Source organism: Felis catus, chromosome A2 (genome assembly GCF_018350175.1).
Source record: "Felis catus isolate Fca126 chromosome A2, F.catus_Fca126_mat1.0, whole genome shotgun sequence".
NCBI lineage: Eukaryota > Metazoa > Chordata > Mammalia > Carnivora > Felidae > Felis > Felis catus.
Genome location: NC_058369.1, coordinates 41,043,409 through 41,061,011, shown reverse-complemented (window position 1 = coordinate 41,061,011; position 17,603 = coordinate 41,043,409).

Sequence of the window (17,603 nt, the reverse complement as noted above, 5' to 3'; positions counted from 1 at the left end):
AAATAGGGATGAAATCTCCATGACCTCAGGTGAGGCAAAGCCTTCATAGGGACAGTACCCAAAATCATGAGCCACAAAAAGAGGAAAAGAAGATAAATTGGACTCAACAACATTATAAACTTTTGTTTCAAAATTACCACTGAGAAAGTGGAAAACAACCCGCAGAATGGAAGAAAATGTTTGCAGATCATATTGCTTGGTCTTCCTGTCCTCTTCGGAGAAAAATCTCCAGGTTTCTAAGAATCCTGTTAGAGCTTTCAGGAACCCATAATAATTTCTACAGTCTCTAACCTTATCCCCTTCCTTTGTTCTACGCTGATATATCCAGAGAAATGAAATATTCTCCCACCTAGGTGATTAGATTCCTTTCCCTCTGTGCTTTCCCAAAGCCATCATTTAGATCTGTGGTTCCTGTGGCCTGGTGCCTCTCCTGCTCATGGCTGTGTTTTGGGGCCTGTACAGCTTGATTCTTTCACCTGTCATCATTGGGAAATCAAGGAAACCTCATAATGGGAAAAGGGAGTCTTCTTTCATGTATAAAGAAATATGACACGTAAAAAGGAAAGGCACATATTGTATGGAAAACAGAAAGGGAAAAACAGTGATGTCAGCTCCTGTGCTATGTTCCAAGTCACAGAATGTCAAACAAATCTGTTGACTAAGCCAAGGTACTTCTTATTTATTCAGGAAGAATTGTATCGTACAAAGCAAGGAGCCTGAATAAGAAATTCACACACTCATTTGAGACTCACAGCCATGTAGAAGAGTAGTTTATTAATTTCCTTCAGCCAGTTAATAGAGGTTTTTGGACCAATTCATCTCACCTTTGCTTGGGCAAAACTACCCCTTCAAGGAAGAGCTAGGCTGTCATTTTGTGTGTGTGATGTTAAAACGACTGTTTAGGTCCAACCCTCATCCAACCTACATTCCTTCCCAGCTCTCTTCTGCCCAAAAGAGAACAATCAACTATTTCAGGCACTAAGAATTATTTAGAAGCAATCTTACTCACGATCCACAGGGAAAACATCCATACCGCTGCTCCCTAAAATAATAATGACTATGAAAAAAAAAATTACCTACAAAGCCATTTCTTGTGAAAAAGCATTTCAGTGCTAGAATGTCCATGATTTGGATTTACTGGTATTAATCTCTCGTTCGTACAAAGAGTTCTTTTTGAGAGAATTACTTTTCAAAATAACATTATAAGAAGCCAGGTTAATGGATAAAGTGCTAAAGTTCAAATAAAAGAAAGTGGTATTTTTTTTTAATCTCTTTCCTCCTTTGCATGTGAACCCTTGCTGCTCCTCAAGGGTAAACAAGGATTAATTAGTACAAGCATATGACCACTTTGCTCCAAGGGTCACAATATTTCCAATTTTATCCCCGCTCATAAATGTTTACCTCTGTCTCTTTGCACTCCCAGGATCTGTGCCAAAGAAGATCATACCCAAGGCTTGATTTCCTTTTTTTCAGTAATGGGCCATGAAAATGCATTGTACGCCCTTTGCTCCTCTCTGAGAATAGTTAAGAGCTGGCTATGAAAATGAAGTTCCAGTAAAGAAAAGCGTATGTAGACTGATACAAACTTTTTCCCTTCTTTTCATTCTCTTCTTCCCACTTTGCTTTTTTTCTCTTCCTTCCCTCTTTCCTTGGTAGCTAATACTTGTTGAGCCAAGTGCCATACCCAGGCACTTTAAAAACATTTTCTTCATTATTGACCCATACAAGTCCAATGGATGTTAGATCACTCCATTTTTAGATCACGGGAGGGGCTTGGAGTTTTTAGGTAACCTGTCCAAGTCACTTTAGCAGAGCTAAGATTTGCAAAGCCTATTGGACCAAAGGTTGGTCTACATTTCTTTGCTCTCTATCAACATGTGCAATACTTCCTTGACTCTCCTTATCTCACACTATCAAATTAAACATATAATGCTTTAGCATATCACTTACAGAGTACCTTACCAAAATACTGTACTATTGATTCATTGTGTGTGTATGAAAGCCTTTGTTCCTTAAACTTGTGATAAATCCCTGGAGAAATGAGACTGTGCCAGTGCCATGGACTGAATTATGTGTCTCCAAAACATACACGCTGAAGCCCTCACTCCCAAAATGACTGTATTTGGAGATAAGGCCTGTGAGGAAGTTTTAGTGAGGTGATAAGGATGAGCCCTAATACAATGGAGCTGGTGACCTTTATAAAAAGAGGAGACACAGCCGCTCTCTCTTCACCACCACATGAGAACATAATAAGAAGGCGGCCATCTGCAGGGAGAGAGCCCTCACCAGAAACTGAATTGGCTAACCCCTTGGTTTGGACTTCTCAGCTTCCATAACAGTGAGAAATAAATTTCTGCTGTTTAAAGCCACCAAGTCTATGATATTTTGTTATGGAGACCTGAGCAGATTAAGTCAGTGCGTTACATATTTTAGCACTGATTGCTACACCTGGCAGAGTTCTTTGTACGTAGTAGACACATAAAAAAGGAGCTGTTCTTACCCACCAGGTTAAGAAAGTGACTCTGAAACCATGTAATTGTTTTACATCCTCCAGACAATCTCCTAAAACTTTAGTAAATTGTTTCCATGAAAAATAAATGCACAAACATGGAAAAGCAGAATTTTGCATATTGAAGGATATTGAAGGGAAAAAACCCACAAAATTTTAGAAGATGAAAAACAGTCGGACAAATAGTGACTAATACAGCAACTAAGTGGAAACTGTATGCAAGGTTGGTGGGAAGTGTTGAGAACCACCCCAGCTCATACCCCGTACTCCTGAAAGGGCAGAGAGGGAGCGTGTCTCTGAAGCTATGGATAAAAGGATGTGGGGGAGGGTGGGATGGAGAAAATGGGGAAGAATTGGTGAAGTCTGTCTGAGAATATGTGAACACCTAGATTCTCTCCCTGCTCTATGCCCTAGCAGCTCTCCCACTCCAGTAGAGCCCTGCAGATTTGTTTCCCTGAGATGCTGAAAAAGAGGATAAGAGGTACAACCAGGAGTGGTGGGGGTTCCCAAAACATAAGGATTAAGTAGTTCTGTGGCTAACATCTGCAGCTAAAATGCTGACTGTAGAAAATCCCAGGCTGGGAACACTTGGGTGGCTCAGTCGGTTAAGTGTCCAACTTCGGCTGAGGTCATGATCTCACAGTTCATGAGTTTGAGTTCGGCATCAGGCTTTGTGCTGACAGCACAGATCCTGCATCGGAATCCCTGTCCCACCCCCTACCCCATTCTCTGCCCCTCTCCCCCACTCACACTTTCTCTCTCAAAAATAAATACACGAAAGAAAGAAAGAAAGAAAGAAAGAAAGAAAGAAAGAAAGAAAGAAAGAAAGAAAGAAAGAAAGAAAGAAATACCAAACTATTCCCTCACTGAGTTCTAGGAAAATTCGTGGCCATAACCGTGCAGGTTGTGGACGGGTGAATCTGAATTGCCCAAGAAGAAATATCTAAGGATACTTATATTGGGTGTTATTCTAAAATGGCCCACCCATTTCACCAGACAATGAAGCTCAAAGTTGAAATGCCCCACTCATATTGCTCAAAGCCTTTGATTAGGTTTCTAAAATCTAAATCTCACCTAAAATAGATGCTCTGGATTTCAGATATTTGAGGAAAACTTCTAAAATTGATAATAGAAACCAGAAACACACACACACACACACACACACACACACACACAGAAATAAAGCAGCTTGAAGGAAACAGGCCACTCAAAAAAGAACATTAAATTTAAAAATTCAAGATTAAGGAAGATATTGCATCCACGAAACAAAAACAGGATAATTTGAAAAAGAAATGTTCTGAACACAAAAACCAAATATAGAGACAACTACTCTTGAGTTTTATTTCTTCCAGACATCCAGGTTTTGGCCAGTCTGCTGGACGGCTCACCCTCGGTGAGTGTTGTAGTCCCTGGAAGTATCCCTGACTTTACCCACTGATGGTCCCATACTGAGCGCTTCTAAACTGACGAATGTCGAAAGCGGACTCTTACCTCAAGTCTCTGTCCCCTTACTTTCTCCAGGCAGCCTTTACCTAATAGTGGCTTCCCCTGAAAGCCAGAATATTCCTACGTGCATAGGAGTTTGCTTCTCAGCTTAACAAAGTGAAACAAATAATGTTCAGTGAGGCATATACAAGCGGTAAAACTATTTGATGCCCCAGCTTGGGTAGTGCTTACCTTATACTGAAGCAGCAGCAGCATATGGGCACTTTAGAGGTACTGGTAATGTTCTTTCATCTTCTGGTGGTGTCTCTTTTATTGTTCTCCAAACTACACAAATGTTCTGTAATCACCCTACGCATGACACATTTTACAATTTAAGTAGTTAAGAAGTGGAATGAGGCACTAGAGGTACAAATATCATAAGTCTTTCAAAGGGCAGTTTTGTGACTTTAAAAAACAATCTTTCTATGTCTCCATTCTGCAAATGGGGTTAATGCAGACTCTTTGAGGCTATTGTGCTAATAATTAGCTCAGACCACATTGCTTAGCTGGTTCTCAAGAAGTGTTACTTGAATTTGCTTTCAAGACAAATTACCGTTTGTTCAATCTAATGGCATTGTTCATTTTTGTTTTTGTAATTTGTTTTTATTACTTTATTGGTTTAAAAAAAAGTGTACACAGAGGCGCCTGGGTGGCTCGGTCGATTTAGCCTCCAACTTGGACTCAGGTCATGATCTCACAGTTTGTGAGTTCGAGTCCCGCGTCGGGCTTTGTGCTGACAGCTTAGAGCCTGGAACCTGCTACAGATTCTGTGTCTCCCTCTCTCTCTCTGCTCCTCCCCTGTTCATGCTCTATCTCTCTCTCTCAAAAATGAATAAACTTAAAATAAAATAATAAAATAAAATAAAATAAAATAAAATAAAATAAGGGTAGACACACAATGTCCTTCATTATTTTCATTATCTTATGTTTGGTTTTATTTGTTTGTCTGTTTACCATTGTTACAGATAAAGCACCTGGGAAATTACTTGGCTTAATTTATATTGTCAAAAAGTTTTCCTGAATAAATTAATGAATTAATATTCAAGTTTTAAAACTTGAGCATAGCACATGTTTACATTTGAAATGAGACTAATGCTTTAGGTTTGGAAACTCAAAGGCTTTGCTTTTTTTTTTTGAATTAAAAAAAATTTGTTAGTGTTTATTTTTGAGAGAAAGAGAGAGAGAGAGACAGAACATGAGTAAGAGAGGGGCAGAGAGAGAGCGACACAGAATCCAAAGCAGGCTCCAGTCTCTGAGCTGTCAACACAGAGCCCGAAGCAGGGCTGGAACTCACAAACCATAGGATCATGACCTGAGCCAAAGTCGACACTTAACCGACTGAGCCACCCAGAGGCCCCAAAACACTTTGCATCTTTTTAATTTTTTTTTTAATAGTTGTTTTATTTTTGAGACAGAGACAGAGTGTGAGTGGGGGAGGGGCAGAGAGAGAGAGGGAGACACAGAATCCAAAGCAGGCTCCAGGCTCCCAGCCATCAGCACAGAGCCCAACGCGGGGCTTGAACTCATGAACTGTGAGATCATGACCTGAGCCAAAGTAGGATGCTCAACTGACTGAGCCACCCAGGTACCCCAACACTTTGCATCTTAATACATATTTATGATCATTTAAAAAATAAAATGCTCCAAAAGATATTCTTTCTATAAAATGAGGAAAAATTAATCACAAACATGAAAGCAGGCAAACAATGTTATATACCTTATGAACTATACACACACATACCTGCACACCTTTTAACATGGGTCTTGATTATATATATATATATATATATATATATATATATATATACACACACACACATACATATACACACACATTTTTAACATTATTTTTATGACTATACATTAACATCAGTGACTATGTCTAATCTTGAAACTTGTAATACTATATTACAGTCTAATTTATGGACATAGCTCTATGATTCTGATGAACCTATACTCTTTTCCAGATTAGAATGTTTTACTCATTGAAATTTCATAAACTTGAAGGATATCTGCATATATGTGAAAAGTTGCACATAGAAGAACAAATATAAACAGTCAAACTTACTAATTGGCCTGTAGTTTAGATGTTTGTAAATGGATTTGATAAGCCTGCCTGTATAGCACTATGATTTATAATGACCAGGTATCATGTTTTCATGTGGAAAGATCCCTCAACGGTCCTCAGACATAACAAATATTTCCAATCAAAATGAAGTTGGTTCTTTAAGGATGATGAAGACACTGTAGCCAAGATACTTACGTGTGGTCCTACGAAGAGTTGATGTACTGAATACTAACATAAAAGTGAGCTGCTTCAGAAATTTCATGTGCAGGACTTCCTGTTTTCTGGAGCTAATCACCACGCAAGCAGAGAGTGCAAAAACCCTCAGATTCCAGGGCAGATACATGAGGAAAATTGGCAGAATGAGCAAGAAGATGCGCTTCTCTTTCCAAGTAGTCCTGACCTATGAGAATTTCATTATCAGCTCATGTCTTTTACTGTTAAGATGTTAAGAGGGAGATGATCATTTGCAAACTAAAAGCTTTCTGGGGAGCCTCACAATAATTGATTTTTTTTTTCATTAAAATTCTTGATACCTAGCACTCCAGAAAAGTTGAAAAGGTCTTTGGAAAGCTTTCTTTGCAATAACATATGCACAAAAGAAAGAACTAATGCAGATTACCCATATGTATTTATAATGATAACAGTTCAATAGAGGTTGGCCTCCAACTATGGCTAAAAGCTACTGCTACATTTAAGCAGCATTTCTAAGCTGTCCAAGGGTATTCATTAAAAGAAGCAGCTCATTAGACACATTTCAGTATATGTAAAAAGAAGAAAATAAGCACGTTAGGTTCAAGGAAACCAGCTCCTTTTTGCATGATACTCTATAAATCAACCTCTGAGGTTCTGAAATACATGTCCAAATGTTTTTGATATTTTGAGTTCAGACTCAAAAATTGCCATCTTTCCTGAAACGTACCTGAAATAAATTCTGACAATTGTCCTTCCTTTACACCCCACATGGAAGATGTGTACACCTAAGTAAAGCAATACTACAGGACTGTGGGCACCAGCAGAATTCACTTATTGTTATGACTTAGCTCTTGGCATTATTTCAGGAATATAAGAAACCATATTTGATCACTTGGATTCTACCTTCAGAGTCCATATTTTAAAAATGAGTGTTGGGCAGCAGATATTCTCATTGTGTCAGAGAAGAACAGAGCAGGAAAATTAAGACAAATGAATAGAATTTTTTCAATTTTAAGGTGTTTTTCCCCCTCCCCAAAGTTTTTTTTTTTTTAATTGTTTGCATCTGCTGTGATGTAATTGCAGCAAAACAAGCATTGGAGAAGAATTTGAAATTGGTGGACTTAATATACAGTGGTAGTTTCATTTTTAGGGACATATTTGTTTATCATTGTGATTTTTTAAAGATTTCATTTTGTAGTGTGAATATTTAATTAAATTGAGCATCCCTAAGTTCCATGAACTTAAGCAAATTATGTAAGCTTGTGCTAACTGCATTCATGATATTATTATTACATATAATGATATTTCATTATGTTCTGAGGGGAAACTACAACTTCCAGGTGGTTCTACACATGAACAATTTTAGGAACCACTGAACTATAAAAATACCATTTCTTTACATTAAGGCACTTAGCCCAAGTGAAAAGCAAACATCAGTGGGAACCATTACTACTCCCCTTGCCAGTCATTTACAACCCAGTGAATTTACAAATTATCTTTCTCTTATTCTCTAGCACCCTGTTTATTTTATAACTATCACTAGCTACAATTTTTCCTTAAAAAGTTTTTTCTTGCCTTTCTGCTACACCAGACAGTAAGTTCTCAATTCTGTCTTCAGACTCAGCAAGTCACAAAGTGAAAGCTCAGAAAATACTTGTGGATTTATTGACTTCATTTGGTGGAATTCCAGACTGGTTTTTATGATTGTTCTTGTTCTTATCTTTCTTCCTCTCTTCCTTCTTCTTCTTCTTCTTCTTCTTCTTCTTCTCCTTCTCCTTCTCCTTCTCTTCCTCCTCCTCCTCCTCCTCCTCCTCCTCCTCCTCCTCCTCCTTCCTCCTCTTCCTCTCCTTCTTCTTCCATGAACTGACCCATTCTTTGACAAATTGACTAAGTAGCTGCAGGATGAAACAGTCTGGGGTTTTCTGAGTTTGCACATGATATCAGAATCAGAGTACTAATTATGAAGCATGTTGCTGAAAACCAGAGTAGACTCCCTAAAACCAAGACAGATGTATGCAAAAAATAATACCTATTTTCAAATCTGTGGTTATTCAGTTGTCAGGGGATACAGCAGACTGCGAAAGTTGTCAAAGAAAACCAGAGCTAGGTAGGAGTCAAAGTATTAAAAAAAAGATTTTATTCAGGACTATTGCACCAGAGGAAAAGAGACCTTAGTGTAGACCAGGGCTCAATTATGAATACAGGGCAGGCAAGTGAGATTTATAGCCAAGGGGCACAGTGGGGGTTAGTGGATGAAAAGTTATGAACAGATAAAATCAGGAGTAAGTGGGATTCTGGCTAAACCAACCTAACAAAATGCTTGTTGAGGACAGGTCAGATGATTGGATTATCATCTGTGGGTGGGTAGAGGACAGGGAATCTGATGAGATACTGAGGATAATCAGCTACTGAGTGGGTGGTTCTGGTTAAATTCAGGCAGCAGGGTTTTTTGTTTTGTTTTTGTTTTTATTTTTTTTTAATTTTTTTCAACGTTTTTTATTTATTTTTGGGACAGAGAGAGACAGAGCATGAACGGGGGAGGGGCAGAGAGAGAGGGAGACACAGAATCGGAAACAGGCTCCAGGCTCTGAGCCATCAGCCCAGAGCCCGACGCGGGGCTCGAACTCACGGACCGAGAGATCGTGACCTGGCTGAAGTCTGACGCTTAACCGACTGCGCCACCCAGGCGCCCCTTGTTTTTGTTTTTAAATGTTTATTTTTGAAAGAGAGAGTGCAGGGGAGGGGCAGAGAGAGAGGGAGACAGAGAATCCCAAGCACAGAGCCTGACACTGGGCTTGAAACCAAGAACTGTGAGATCTTGACCGGAGCCAAAACAAAGAGTCAAATGCTTAACGGACTGAGCCACCCAGGTGCCCTTGAGTCAGCAAGGTTCTTAATAAAACTGAATTTCACAAGGACATATACCTAGATGGGCCTAGAAGGTTCAGGAAACTGACCAAAGTTTGGTCAAGTAAAAAACCTTTGCCAAAAGGGGTAGTAGTAACCCTAACTCATGATAATTGCTGATTTTACCTTATAACAAACTCTGTTATACAAAAGAAACCTTCAAAAAGGTAATACTTCTTTTATTTTCAATTGTTTTTAAGTGCTATCAATATTTTGTAGCTTATAGAGATAATATAAATCCTCCCATATGTACATTGGAATTATTTCTTTCATTTCACTCCACTAAATTACATCCCAGTTCACTTTTTGAGAACATTATTTCCACGTCTTTGCTCTAAAGAACATAAGTACCTCAGGAAGCCATTAAGCACAGCTCTGTTCTTTTTGAAGGTATCATTAAGACCAACCCTTTGATGCATTGCTATCTGTATTCCCTAGACGCTCCATTGTGGCTAACTCTGTTGCCAACAGGTTTCATTTTTTTCTCCCCCTTTTGATGCCCAGCACAAAGCCTCCTGTGATTTTTGATAAGAGCTGCTTGCTGGCCCCATGTGAGAATCCATAGAATATATATTTTGTTCATTTTTTATTGAGATGACTGGGTGTGAACAGACACTGCCTTCATGCGCTCTCTCTGTGCACATTAGGAAGCACACCAGCTGCCTGGGACTTGTAGCTGGCTTGACGTCCCCCTGGGGTAAATAGGCCCTCAAGCAATGACCTTAAGAAGAGCTTTGTGGGGGCGCTTGGGTGACTCAGTTGGTTAAGCGGCTGACTCTTGATTTTGGCTCAGGTAATAATCTCACGGTTTGTGGGATTGAGCCCCACATCAGGGTCTACACTGACAGCACCCAGCCTGCCTGGGATTCTCACTCTCCCTCTCTCTCTGCCCCTCCCCACTTCTCAAAATAAACAAACATTTAAAAAAAAAGAGAGAGCTTTGTGCGTTTTATGTGCTTAATCAGAAATCTTTTTCCCAGGTACTCCTCCACTTCTGAACTTTGAAAGGAGGAAACCCAGTCGAATTTTAATGAACCAGGAAATGAAGCAATCCCCAAAAAGTGTTATTTCCGACCTTTGGTAGTGGGAACCCCACCTAACAGCAGATTGGCTGACACCCACAAGCTGACCATGGACACATTTGAGCTTCTTCATTTAAGATGCTCTCCTCGCCTCTGTTTCTTGTCAGAATCTTGTCTTAAGCTCTTTCAATTTTTTCTCATGTTCACCTTCTAAATAGATTCTGTTCTGAGGCTATTTGCTGCATACAGCATATCCCTTTATTTCCTCTGCTGTGTGTCTTTTTTGTATTCCTTCTCCCTCTTCTCATCTTAGGCTCTTCCAGATTCTGTCATCTTTTTGCAGAGCCCATTATTAGAGTTCACCTTTCTTGCTTCCTCTTACAACTTCTATCTTCTCTAGCCATGCTCTTTGAACTTTCTTCAGCTGAGAAATCCTAGGTATCTTCTTTCTGTACCTTATAGAATCATTTGGTTAAATACACTCAACTAAAAGACCAGAGATGCTAACTACAGAGCACATTTACTTACCTTGTATCACCCAACATTCATTTCCTCTCTAGGAAGCCATCTTTCACAGCCATATGTTTTGGATGAAGTTAATTGTATGTAGTCATGTACTGGGAAGTGTTTAACAAAATGCTTTTGGGTGTAGAAAAAGAACAAAAGCCCTGATTTATAATGTTTGCTAATATCCGTGGTGTCAATACTCCCCTGGCCAATTTCAAGCTAGAGGTCACTGAATGTAGGGTTGGGAAGACATGTGCAGTAGGACACCATTTTGTAACTTTTCCACCATACAGACACGTTAGACCTAAACAATCTCAAGAGTATCTATTAAGAGTGAACAACTTAATTTTTGTAAAAAGCAAGATAGCAAAGACCTTAGGTTTGTGAGCCAGAAGTTCTCAGTCACAACTATTCACCTCTGGGAATCTAGTGTAAAAGCAGCTGCAGACAGTACGTAAAAGAATGAACATGGCTATGTTCCAATTAACACTTTATTTACAAAAATAGGCAGCAGATTCCATTTGGCCCAAGGCCTGTAATGTACTGACCTCTGGCATAAATAGTAGTAAAATGTAGTAAAAAGACTAACAAGTGATTTATTTATTTCCTTAGTTTTAAATATTGATTTCATGGTAATTTTATATATTTTAGTATTTAGTCGTGTCTGTCAAACAACCAGCTTGCAAAATTTCTGTTAATTTAACATTTGGCCATTGTAAGCCAGTACAAGCCAGCTCTAGATCACCACTGAATCTACCCCTGCTCCAGGGTTGGTCATCTCTTACTGTACTGACACCAAGCAATGTATTCAAAATTGTTGAAGATTTTTATTGGTTCGAGACATAGGAATGTGACCCAATGAAAGTGAAGACATTCAGGAAGAGGTTAATGTTTAGTGCAGCTCGTGGAATATAAGGTTGTCTGTATTCTCCAAAAGCAACCAAAAGAAAGTATCTGTCTTCCATTGGGTAATGTAGGAGTGTGGATATAATGTCTGGATAGTGGTCATTTAGTGTCTCAAGTGGAAGCCTAAAGGTTTCTGTAGTGACATTCACTGTATGAAGCCTGAGGATTGACATGCCACCATGGAGAAAGGAAAGGAGGTAGAAAAAGTGACATTAGTACCTTCTTTTTAACATTACTAATGTAATCTGAGTAACTGGATCCAGGCCTACCTGAAATCAGGACTATCTTTCAATTTTGAGTCAGTACATTCCCTTCATTGTTTAAGCTGGTTTAATAGGTCTCACTGTTACTAGAATGAAAAGATCTGTGGGTGAAGCATCTGCTTTCCACAGTCTTCTTTCCAAATGACTCCAGGCTGCATGCAGATATTACCACCATTAAGGGAGAACTTTTGAAGCAGTTCAGAATTAAATACCTTATTTACTTCCCAACGATTTGCCTTTCTCTTATTAGCTTTTGGTTTTGTGGGCACCTTATTTCCATCTTGAATGATGCAGCATAAGGATGTGCGGTGTGATTGTCTATTCATAGATCGATAGTTCTCAATTCTCACAATCCATCCAGGTCATCCAGATGCTTTAGAAAACTATGGGGATACAATGTCTAGGGCTTTTTTTCATTAGATCCAACGTGGGGCTTGAGCATCAAAATCCTGGTTTGTATGAGTGAGTCTATGTGCCATTATGGTTGAAAGCTCCTCTCATTGTGCATCATTTCACTGCTGGTCTTAGGAGATCCAGAGCATTATAAAGAGGAAATAATTTATTGGAAAAACTGAGTTGGGTCTATCTAAAATTCACCATATTAAGAGGAAAAGTTGGTAACTCACTTTACACATGTTTCTTTCTTTTTTTTTTTAATGTTTATTTTTGAGAGACACAGAGACAGTGCGCAAGTGATAGATGGGTAGAGAGGGAGACACAGAATCCGAAGCAGGCTCCAGACTCTGAGCTGTCAGCACAGAGCTCAACTCGGGGCTTGAACCCATGAACCGTGAGATCATGACTTGAGCCAAAGTTGATGCTTAACAGACTGAGCCACCCAGGTACCCCAATTTATATACATTTCTATTCAGTCATTCTTCCTAAAACTAGTATTTGATATCCATTTCCATTTGCCTGGAGAATGGTAGATAATTTTTGAATACTGGAGGGACAGATTCAACAAAAAAAGAAGAGTCTCATGGGGGAAGCTTACAATAAACAAATAAGCCTGTTAATAGGTGGTTATAGAGCAAAGGGCCATGATGGAAGTTAGTATGCTCATGGGAGGTGACATGACTGGCAGTGCCTGGACTCAAAGAGGTAACTGAAGCCCCATGCATTTGTACAAGCCTCAGGTTGCCTGCCTCCTTTGGGTGAACCAGTCATTGAAATATCTGTTGGCAAAAGGCCAGCTACTTATTCATCCATTCAGCAAATAGTAATGGCCTACTAAGTGCTGAATGGGATGTGGTGAAGTCACTTCCCTTTATAAAAGACAAAGGGCTGGAGTCCCTGGGTGGTTCAGTCAGTTCAGTGTCTGACTCTTCATATCAGCTCAGGTCCTGATCTTGTCATTGTGAGACTGAGCCCCACTTTGGGCTCTACACTGACAGCACCGGGCCTGCTTGGGATTCCCTCTCTTTCCCTCTCTCTCTGCCCCTTTCTGGCTCATGCTCTCTCTGTCTCTCTCTCTCTCTCTCTCAAAATAAATAAATATTAAAAAAAAAGACACAGGGCTTTCTGAGTACAGAAATAGAACTAGTAAGATAGTGCTTTAAGTAATTTACTCTCTTTGAATAACTCATAAAGGTACAAGATGCAACATTCATAAGGTACCACAAATCAACAGTGAAAGGAAAATCTCTTTCTTCTTTTCCACAGCAACCCACTTGTCTCCTCTCTCCTGTAAAACCAATCACTGTTGCCTGTTTCTGTGCATTCTTCAGGAGAGGGTGTAGGCATATGCGTACATAGGAATTTTCACAAATGACGGCTCACTGTGTGTGCTATTCTGTAGCTTGCTTTCTTTTAACCTCATAATATATATTGGACATTTCTCCACATCATATATGCATAAGTGGATCTTCTAATGCTGTTGTTATAATCTTTTATATGCCTGCACCATAATTTATTTAATGAGATCCATATTGACAGATTGACAGGTTATTTCTAATCTTTTGCTATTAAGACTTCAGCTAAGAATTTACTTTTATAGTCATGTTTTAACACATCTGAGACTACCTAGAAAAGAAAATTCTTTGGAGTGAAATTATTTGGTCAAAGGATATAAACATTTGTGATCTTAAAAGATATCCCTAAATTGTCCTCAGTACAGGTTGTGCCCATTTATGCTGCCACCAAAGCTCAGTAGACCGTCCATCTCTTGGTCCACAAAACTCACAACAGAGAATGTTACTTAGCTAGCATATCTTTGCCAATTTAATAGGTGAAGGTGACAATAATTTCAATTCATGTTTCTTGTGAGTGAAGCTAAGCTTTTTAATATTTAAAATACTACTTTTACCTTGTTTGTGATTTATCTCTACATGTCTCTTGCAGAGTTTCATTGGGTTGTTACCCTATTTCTTTTTGATATGAAGAAAAACTGAACCATTGTTTCATAATTTCTATTGCAAATTTTGCTTATTAAATACTGCCTTTGACTTCATTCGTAACTTTCCCACATAGAATATTATTACTTGAAGTTGAATACAACCAATCTTTTTGTATTAAACATTCTTCCGTGTTTTATTCTCAAACATGTTTATGTTTTTATGTCTAATTCTTTATCTTCCTTGGTTTTATTTTGTTATAGGAAATAAATGAGAAATACCACTATTATTTCCAAGAAAGATTTCCATTTTTCCTCACCGACATGCTGCACCTGTTTTATCAAATACTAATACCAATTTACCATATGTATTTGGGTCTGGACTCTGGCTGCTGTTCCATTTACCTGGGACTGCAAGATTTGAGGGAGAGAGGAATAAGGAGTTAGAAAGTTCGAGAAAAACATGCAGCAAACTAGGTGGATTGGCAGAGTAAGGAGTCTGGGTATTTACTCACTAAGATGACTGGGAACTCAAGAGTGGTGAACTACTGAAAGAAGAGAAAAGGACCGCAAAGTAGAAATGGGTGGGGGATGATATGCAAACAATCTTCTCTAACACACAGTTTTCCCTAAGGCCCGTTGAAGTTTTTGTGTGGTTGTTGTTTCCAAGTCAAGGATTTCACATAAACTTAAGTAGCCTATAGTCATTAACAAGTATTAAGTACAATTAATTATGCTCACATCGGTTTCCATCCTGAAAGTCACCAGATTTCAGACCCTCCTCTTTTGACTGGAAGGCTTCCGTCTTCCCAAAGACCTTATTCAGACCTTATTTGGACTATCATATGCAGGAAATCCATTAATGCTCTTCCACCCCGTGCAAGCTGGCTGGCCCCAGGTATTTGAGGGGCCATTGGTATTGGTGCGATGAACACACTGCTTCGTGGTCACTCTGCTGGGAACAGTGGGCACGGAGGCTACTCTTCTTTTCCATAATGCTCACGGGGGTTGCTGTCAGGAAACAGCAAGAAAATAGGTGAATGCCCTTCTTCCTACTCTCTGCTGACCTTGAGTTGGATCCGGAAGTAACCCCTCTGGTACCTAGAATCACACAAAGACTTTGAGAAACTGCCTTTTGGAGCTTCCGACCATAATCCACCAGGACTGAAAATACATCCATTAGGAAGGGTAAAAGGGACCAGAGCCAACTAGTTTACAGTATTGTTCTTATCACTATTTCTGTTTTCTCCAGAAGCTCCTGCCCTTAGAAACAAAAACAAAATCCAAACAAGATAAAACTCAAAAATATTTTTTTCTCCTGCTTACTCCAGAATACATAACAAAATCAACGAAGATGACATTGCAACCCATGGAAATACCCAGTACTTAGCAACAGGGTCAGTTTGGGTGCCGGCATCAATTAAATGCACAGTTCCCGCATGTGTAGAATCAGACTGGCACAGGACTACCTGTGTGACTAATGTGACTGTGGCGTTGTCTATGAAGTCTCATCTTTTAAGTTTTTCACAGATGGGATAATTTTAAGATGCTATAATTTAGCTTTGCCTCTGAGCACACAAAATCAATGATCTAACTGTAGAGAGTGTCCAGATACTCGTTTAGATTTCCGCTCTCAAATAGGAGTCTAATTTAAGTTGTTTGGTTTTCTTTCCCTAGGAATTGCACAAGTAAAAGGTTTTTTTTATTTTATTTTAAATCCCCAACTTTATAAACAATAGTAAAGCCTCAGTAAGCAACAGAATCAATAATATTTTCCATGAAATAGTAACACTCCCTCCTCACTTCCTGTCTTTTATATTAGAATGCAACTATTATTGCTGTATCTGAATTAAAAAGAAGAGATTATTAGTCCCTCCCCTTTAAGAAGGACCCGTTCTATTTTCTTTACTTTTGCCTTGAGAAAAACATCCATAGAATAATTCACAAGCAATTCAACAATCATAGACAAAATAGGAGCAGATATAAGAGCAAAGGCGATTTTTACTCTTTCTCTCATCTATTTATTCCATCCCTGACCCACACATTGCATTCATAGTGCCGTTTACTGTGAAGACTGGGAAAAAGATAGAAAATACCTTATTTACCCAAACAAAGAAACTACTGAGAACAAATACAACATTGAAATTTCCAAAACAGTCAAATGAGTTCTCCTGGTATTATTTATTTTGGCGTCCCTGTAGCATTCCTTCATCTGGCTATAAATCATTATGTTCGGTCAGGGCTTTTTGTGTCTGGGGTGTGTGTCCTGTCTGCCTAAGACAGGAAAGAAAAACAACCTACCAGGCCAAAAGCATGAGTAAAAATTATGTCATGAATATGAAAAAAGTACAGTTGTAGCACAGAAGAGGACATGAAGGAGGTCCTTATCCAAAGTAGGAATAAAGAAAAGCAAATGATTCAACAATAGATCTGTTATCTTATAGTGACTGTTCAGATGTACTTCTATGTCTGTTAGGGAAAGAAACCACTTGGACCTCACACTCTGTTCTTCCTAATACTTTTTGATTGCTGGGAAAGACTCATTCACGTTTCTCTAGGGATGATGAGGTTAATTGTGCGGCTGGACTTAGGACCTGGAGTTGAAAGTAATAGGAACGCAGAGAGCTCAGTATTCTCTGCTAGCAATCCATTTTATACTCGCTAGGGGTGTGAATAAGTACCAGAGCCTTAGAGAGTAAAAATACATAGACATGGTAGCACAAAGGCTCAGGAAAGGCCAGTTTTGACTTATTAGACTACAAATATCTTTTCTCCGTCTCACAGTTTTTGTATTCTGATCACATCTGATCCTAGATACTTTCAGCTCAGACCTTTATGATTTCTCAGCCAAGATCTGTTAGCCTTGATCTCTCTGTGATCTGCCTCATTCTCTTGGTATTTTTGAGATTAGGCACTTGGAAGAGGGAAATACATTGGTTCATGTCCCCCTCATGCCTTGTCACAAGAAAACCTAAAAGGAGGCTGCCTTTGGCTCTGTTCTCACCTTTGCCCCAATCAACTCTGGCAAGTTTGTGGTTATAATTCAATATATGGCTATTTTACCAGCTGGGGCCAGTTGGTTGTCAGTGTGCCTTAAGCTAGTATTGGGCTGGCCCTGTCTTTGACAGCTTCGTTATACCACCTGCCCGTCTCTGTAGGTGCTTTTAAGAATTTCCTACCTCGTGAATGTTCCCAAGACATTGATGTGTTTTGACTATTCCCATTGCTTTTGTAAGAAATGTGTTAAATGCCTATCAACTCAGTGATTCTGTAAAATTAAGTCCCAATATAATGGGAACAAAAGCATTAATATGTGAGTACCCACTATCTTCACCCACCCTGGATTTCTAGGAGGAGAGTCTATCGCTTTTTTAATCAGAAAGTTAAAAAACGAAATTTGACTAAGTAAATG